Source organism: Perna viridis, chromosome 9, assembly GCF_037379345.1.
Source record: "Perna viridis isolate PV_CMFRI_1.1 ecotype Kerala chromosome 9, ASM3737934v1, whole genome shotgun sequence".
NCBI lineage: Eukaryota > Metazoa > Mollusca > Bivalvia > Mytilida > Mytilidae > Perna > Perna viridis.
This window is the reverse complement of record NC_142453.1, coordinates 4,115,781-4,123,942: the sequence shown is the minus strand read 5'-3', so window position 1 is coordinate 4,123,942 and position 8,162 is coordinate 4,115,781. Positions and strand designations below refer to the sequence as shown.

The following is an 8,162-nucleotide window of genomic DNA, read 5'->3' as shown; positions in this document are numbered from 1 at the left end:
TTGTCTTGTTTTGTTTTGTATGTATGTTTGTTTGTTGTTTTGTTTTGTTTTGTTTTGGTTTTTTTTTTTGTTTTGTTTTTTTTTTGGCTCCACGCGTACCTTCCTATTAGTAGATCTCTAACTTTCTAATGGTATGAATTCCTAATGGTGTCACTTACGGTTTTGATATAAATACAATACATATATCCCTACTCACTGAAGAAAAACTCGAATTGACACATTTTTATAATTAAAACCTAAATACTTTTCTTATAATTCGGTAAAATAATTGCTTAATTTTTTTTTTTTTTTTTTTTTTTGTGGGTTTTTTTGTTTTTTTGTCTTGTTTTTTGGGTGTTTTATTATCATTAATTGTGGTGATTTTCACAAATTTATAGAACTTTTCAACTTCTATCAACATTTGCAAAATTTATGTAATTTAAATTTTTCGAAGTTTTCCAAATAGTTACAAAGGATATTGAAAAGAGTGTTCTTGAACATCACATGAGTTAATGCTACACAAATTGTTTTATAAATTTCTATGATAACGTTTTGGCTTCAAGCGCTCTGACGTTCTGCTTCGCCAGGTATCACAACTCTTATAAAAAATTTTCCCTAGCTACAAGGGATGTGAAAATTTCCCAGGCATTAGCACTACCATTAAATTCCGCATAGTTGTTTTTATGGTATTGTTCTTATCTAAATAAAGCCAACATATTAAGTCTGGAATTATTCTGGAATTAGTGTCTGTTCAGGAGATTGATTTTAGTTTTACAAACCGTTACATTCATAATGTTACATTATAACATCTTTTAACAATGATTCATTGGTCAGTTTATCTTCGCTATATTTGAAAGTACAATATTTTCACAAGGCGCATAATTTGTCACGTGGGACATTTATAGGTGTTTTATCAACTGGAACTGTACTGAATACACATTATAGATTTGTGTCATTTCCTTTTACTAAATACAACGTTTTGAAACAATCCACCCCAACTGATTTCTTCTTACGAGGCAAAACAAGGAATAAAGAAATCAAATTATATTTTTTATTTAGATATTATTCTTTCTTTCTCTTAGATGTTGCTCCCTGGTGCATCACTTTCCTAATAAAAAAGATAACAACGAAACAACTAATACTTAATTTATATTTTTTTTTAAACATTACGAAAAAATATTATTTTTACTTCATCCATAACTTTAAAATATGAAAGTTGAAAGTAAAAGGGTCAATATTATTTTAATCAAACAATTTTCAGAATTTATACATAATCATATAGGACTACTTTCACCAATGAATATATTTTGATAGAACTCTTATACAATACCAGTAAAGTGTTGACAAATATTGCCCGTGAAACCTGGCAGGCATGTGCAGATAAAATGATTCAACTGGTCCACACAAATGCCGCCATTCATACAGGGGTTTGATAGGCATTCGTCAATATCTGAAAAAGTGCAAAACATTGACTTGAAAAACTCACAACAAAAGCCAGCTTTGTACTCATTTGACATATATTTATGACAGAACAACAAATGTATTTACACATATAGAAACAATTTTTTTTTTAAATAATATGACGACCATATCTTTTGTCATAACGTTCATGTGTTAATCTAAACATAAGAAAAACAAATTTGGAATTGGGCGAAGGTACTTGACCAAATGTAAGTGAAAAATCTGGGTTTCCAAACAAATTAGTTTTATCAACTACTTCACAAAACAAAACAAGCTTGCGTTTTAAATTTAGATTTTCCAAAATACATGAATAAGCACGTTCATGGCAGTATTAAAAAAAAACAACAGCAGCCTCGGCGTTTTCCTGTTTTTGTATGTCTCTGCTTCATGTCAAACTCCAATATTCAATGGTGATTACCATAGTTTAATAATTGGAACGCTATGACATTAGGAAGGAGACAGAGACGTGGCACACAGAATGTAATTGAATAGCGAGTCAGGCGGATTGTGAAAAGTGGTAGTGTGCATGATATGTACAGACCTTGTTTTTTATTATTATTTTCAGTTTAAAATTTTAGTATGTCATGTCGTACTTACGAACACAATTAACATTGGCAACTGCTTTTCTTTGTCACGGCTAAATTGGAAACTAGAAAGTCGAGGAACAAAGGCTTGGCAAAAGAGGAGAAAGGAACCAGAATCCACTACAGGAGCAACACTACATATATACTCAGAAAATATAAAGGAAATTACATTTCAAATACAACTTCATTTATATTGGAGGCATGGGTTGAATGGACCTTTACAATATTGTCATCTACTTTTCTAAACATCTGCTTAGTTCATCGTGTCATATCAAAAGCAACAATTTGAGCGTGCTCATATAAAGGAATATTCAGTAAGCAAAATGAAAAAAAACATGTTTCTGCTTGTACTACCACTACCGTCCCCTCCACACTACCGTACTCTCCAAATAAATCATAAGACAGAAGCAAACAAACAAGATATTAATGAAATACCTGCAGATTCAGACAGTTGGGTGGAAAGTAGAAAGACAATTGTTGTCAACAGGAAGAATTTCATCGTTTCTCTTCTTGTCAGTTTCAAAGTATAAAATACCATAATTACAGCCGGGGACACAAGCGATGGGTTCAGTATACCAAATGCTTGAATAATGTTAGAAGATGAGAGAACAACATGTTCCACAGCAATATAACACATTAATAAAACCTGAAGCGATTTTATCATGCCAAAATAAATGATATAACATTAATGGCAATTCGTTATTACATTTTTTCATCACACGAGATGTTGTATAATTTGAATTCTTCTTTATATATATATATATATAATACAACTCTAATGGGCTTTTATGTTAAATTATGTATGATGATGTATGTCACAGATGTCTTTAATAATGATGTTAGTATGAGCAACTAAATGGATACCCATATCCAGATACTTATGTTTTATGTTAATCCAGTCTGTTTATTATTCAGAAGGATGCACAGAAATACACGAACTACCACTAAATATTATAACCAATTTAGATTTTATCTCCAACAGAGAAAAGATAAGAATACCAGGCCTTCCGATTATTTCCAATTGCAGTTCTCCAACGCATTACTTGTGACTTGTGAAAAAAAAAAGACTGTCCTATACTTTTGAACAATGAGAACCTACTTCTAATATTCTTGATATGATGTGCAATGGGGACAGTATGTAGCTCTGACATATGCGACATACAATGGGGACAGTCTGTAGCCCTGACATATGCAACATACAATGGGGACAGTATGTAGCTCTGACATATGCGACATACAATGTGGGCAGTCTGTAGCCCTGACATATGCGACACACAAGCCTAAAAACTTATTAACTTTTTGGTTGAAAAGTTCCCAAACAAGCACAACATAATTAGTTCCGAGATGATGGCTTTATTGTCTTTAATGGGTCTTTTGATCAGCTTCAAATGTTATTTAACATTGTTATAAGAACCTGAACTACTCAAATTTAATTATATGTTCTTTAAGTCCTCAGTAAATTTCTTAGAAGAAGTGCAAATCCAAACGGAACAGAGTTGAATCCTTACAACACTTACGACTTAATAGTAGTCCAATGTGCCTAATACATAATCTCAACAATTTTATTCATTAAAAAGCTACTCGACTGCAAAATATACAGCTTGTTCTGCCCACTAGCAGAGGGTATGCTCTCATACTTAAAGTCAATAAAAAAATAATAAAAAGTTATTAACATTGGTAACAAAATACTATCCAACATTACACACAATCTCGTTTTTGTTATATATATAATTAGTGATCCTAAATAATCTCAACTATTTGAGGCTGATTCTGGACAAACCGTAATAATGCACGTCTTTCATGAACAGTTAAACTATGGATGTTACTAAATAGCACTTTTTAACTGTTTCAGATAAAATCATGATTGTACATACCGTTCTTTAAATATGCATCTTTTCCTTAACACATTTAATTATGAGACTTAATTAATGTTTTCACTATACGATCGGAAGCCAATGCAACATTCGTGAAATATACTTGTGATATGTGTATATGTATTACAAAATACATTTGATTTTACTTAACTATAATTTTTTATCCGCCGATGAAACTTTTCTTCCTTAATACCGCCTCAAGGATTGCGAGCTGGAACGAGCGGACATTATAGCAAACCGGAAAAGCTGTCAACGCTGCAAGAGAAATGGAGCGCTACAACCTTGGGACGAAGTTAGATGGAATCATCTGGAGCGGTCATACTATCTTAAGGCAAACTCTACTGTACTCTAGACCACCAAACGAGGATGGTAACCATCAACATGGTGATAAACATGAAGTAGATGAAAAATGAACATGAAATGATGATGAAATGAAAAATGGAAAGGGACACAAGGATAATGGGGTCGACAAATTTTTATTGCCACTTGAAATTGGGAGAGGTGGGTAGGGTTGGGCAATTTAGACTTCTAAGGCGAAGCCAAATGGTTCCTACGTATACTCCAGTATAATACCAAAAAAGGTTCTCTAAAGTGCAAGGAATGTAGCATCTTTCCCAACACGTTGCACCACTAGGATTTTCCGTATTATGGACTGACAACCCCAGCATGTTAAATGCCAGGGTTACCCTATTCCATCACCTGGGGGACACAATCCAGTTGCTCTATGGGCAGAACGCTCTTGGCCCCCGCCAGAGTTCTGAGAACTATTTACTTGTCTTTTACGACAAGCTTAGCGCTGCTGCGGGTCTATTCTTTTGACACCTGCCCTGGAGGCGTAAGGCATCTTGCATGAGCAAGATATATGTACTTTATATGTACTAAGACAATATGGAATCCCTGTAAATAGTAAAGATTATCCAAGGACTCCACAAAAACACCAAATGCTAAGTCATCCACAGAATTAACACATAACACAGTAGCACCATGCTGTATGGATCGGAGACTTGGAAACAGACGAAGAAAACCGAACATGACCAACAGGTCTTCGTAAACAAATGCCTCAGTCAGATTCTACAAATCAGATGGCCTGATAAATTACCAGAGCTATGGGAACGTATCAACCAAACACCCATTACTGACACCATCAAGAGTCGTAAATGGAGATAGGCCACATACTAAGACGCACAGATAGCAACATCAACACACACTCTCGAGAGTGGAATCCGCAAGGCAAATGAAAGGTAGATTGGCCATGCATAATTGGTTGTGACGTGGGCTGCTTCCCTGCACGAGTCTTTTGTGCTATCACAGAGGAAGCTTCCTACCTGCACGAATCCCAGGCTTGCTCATGCTATCGCATGGGGAAGCTTCTCGGACTGCACGAGTCCCAGATTTCTCGTGCTTTATGGTTTATAAAGAAGCAGCTTTTTGTCCAATTCCTGGCTATAGACAAGGCATTGTTTAGGCCAAGTAAATTTCATCCAACCCTCACCAACAATATGGGGTGGTTGGCAGGATTTTATATTTTATTCCTTACCAAATGTTTCCTATTCTAATTTCAGCTATTTGACATGTTCTAAATCCATAGCCACATCAGTTTCAGAGAAGAAATATTATTTTGGTCAACAAGAATTGAAAGATTTGTATGTTATAAGACCTACATACATATCTGATTGAACTTAATCATTATTTTTTGTATGGCCTCCTTTGATATCTATATAATATTTTCCATTAAGGCCAACTTTTTTTATAATATGTGTTACGGGATTTTTTTTCCAAAAAATTGGGTCGAGGGGAGCAAGTCAAAATCTTGGCGAGTCGATGGAAAAAATAAAAATAAAAGTAATTGTTTTTCATTTTTATTTATTTATTTCTTTATTTATTTTGCTTTATTCTAAATGTGCGAAAAGTAAAAGCTTTCGATACCCAATTTTAATATACATTTCAATTCTACAATTATTAAGACTGATTGATACTGTTTTCACAATGAAACAGAGAATACACACAAATTTTAACTTTTGAAAAGATGTATAAAATATTTTCGATGTGTAGGTACATCTGTACCCCTTTCAAAGTTTTTGGCTACATTTCTGAAGTGTTTTGCATGTTTATTTCAAGCCATTTGTAAACATTTCGACCCTTCTGACAATATATTTTTGCCTAAGTAAATACATCAGAACCCACGCCACATTTGATCCTATTGTGACTGATCTCCCCGTGCAGGTCCGAGTGTTAAAAGAATAGGCCTGCAGCAGCGCTAAGCTTGTCGTAAAAGGCGACTAAATAGTGCTCAGAACCCTAGCCGGGGGCTAGGGCGCTCTGCCCACATAGCAACTGGGATGTGTGCCCCAGGTGGTGGAATGGGGTACCCCTGCCCCTGGCGTGTTACATGCTGGGGTTGTCTAATACGGAAAACCTGACCGCAAACCATAGTGGTGCACCGTGTTGGGGAAGATGCCACGTTCCTCGCACGTTAAAGAACCCTACTGTGGTATTCTTCCGGAGTAGGAACCATAGGGCTCCGCCACAGGAGGCTAAATTGCCCGACCCTACCCACCTCTCCCTATTTCCAGTGGCAATCAAAATTTGTCGACCCCATTGTCCCTGTGTCCCATCCCTTTTTCATTTCATTTCATGTTCATTTTATCATCAATTTCATGTTCATCGTCTGAATATAGCTGAAATATTGCTGCTCGGACATTAAACCCCAACAAACAAAATATTGTGACTGATCAGTTATGGTTATTAGTTGGAGAATCACATTTGTATCGAGTCCTAGGTATGACTGGATGTCGGCATCTTATTGATATGTGTTTTGATAATGGTTTTATTGGTAGGTGTAATGATCTTGATAAAAAGCTGCAGCTGAGATGTGCAGTGTTGTCCATCAATCTTTGGTTTATTTAATTTGATAGTTATTTTAAAAAGTCTGTTGTTTATAATAATGACATGTACATTTATAACAATGATCAGTAATCATCAACTGTCCAAGCCAGATAAAATGGTAATTACAGGCAAGATGTTTACCCAGTACAGTATATAAATGTGATTCCATTAATTTACCCAGAGGATAATCTTATCACTTGGTAGTTAGATACGAGCGTTTTCTAGATAAGATGATTATTTTGAATTTGCAATTGGTATTGAAATAGTTGGCTACATCAGTATCAGTTGTGGAGGTGGGATGTTGGACAACTCTTTCTTTGAAAAATGTAAATAATTTATGGGCAGAACGTTTTTACTGTGTTACAAGATATGTTGAGATTTAGACATAACGTTTAAGGAAATATTGTCCGCTTGTGTTTTGGGCAGAATGTTGTTTGGTTAATAAGCATTTATTTCATAATCATGGAGTCAAATATATTACTATTAATCTCTGTGAAGCTGTTTGAATAATAAATGTTCGTGGGACCATGGCAGGACACCTTTGTTATGACAACTGCAGCTTTCTCATCGACAATCTCGAAATATTCAACAGATTATAAAAAAATATTCAAAATATTTAATATTAAACCCCAAATTATATTGTAATTATTTACAACCACTCTTTCTATGATTTCTATTAGCACTTAATTTTGTCACCTTTAGCATATTCTAACCACGCTTTTTTTTTTTTTTTTGGGCACAATAAAGTCACCGCTGCTGCAAGTTCCTATGTTAATCAAACTAGATGTAGACCATATACATTTACATCTTTCTTTTTTCTTTGTCGTTGTCAGAATTTATATTTTCTGTTTCTATTATTTGTGCTATAACCATTTACTGTAAATGTGTTAGAACAAATAAAAATATTGAAATATCGAAAATATATCTCATCAATTATTTCGTTGACGGATAGAGAAAGATTCACCTTTCTGTATTCCCAAACAATAATGAGTTTGAAATAATCGTAAGTCGACCCTCAAACACACTGTTGTTGTGGTCGGCCATTGACCTTCAGTTTTTTCCACTAACTAATGATAAATGCAGAGAGCTTTCAATAGCTTACTAAAATAAAACGATCTCTGATTGGTCACTTTTTTTTACTCGTCCACTGAAAATTTGCGATCTATTTTCTTTTATTTTTAGCATGGGATTTTCTCACAAATATTGCAGGAGTTGGCAGAATTTACAAAAATAAAACGACATTCACCTACTTTTATTTTTATTTTATTTTTGGACAAAATATGGTCTGCAGTCCCCTAAAACAGATTATAAAAAAATGACATGGTTAGGTGAAATGGTTTATTAAAAGTGTAAACTTGCCCAAATAAAGGTTTTTGAT

General features: G+C 34.4%; 1 long non-coding RNA gene across 1 annotated transcript; it reads right to left on the bottom strand.

Moving 5' to 3' along the window:
- Positions 1-1,016: 1,016 nt before the first annotated feature.
- Positions 1,017-2,663, bottom strand: LOC148606178 (uncharacterized). The gene is made up of 3 exons (XR_015915307.1): positions 2,460-2,663; positions 1,310-1,429; positions 1,017-1,087 (listed from the first exon to the last, which is right to left on the bottom strand). It is a non-coding gene; the product is annotated as an uncharacterized LOC148606178 (long non-coding RNA).
- Between the last annotated feature and the right edge of the window lie 5,499 nt (positions 2,664-8,162).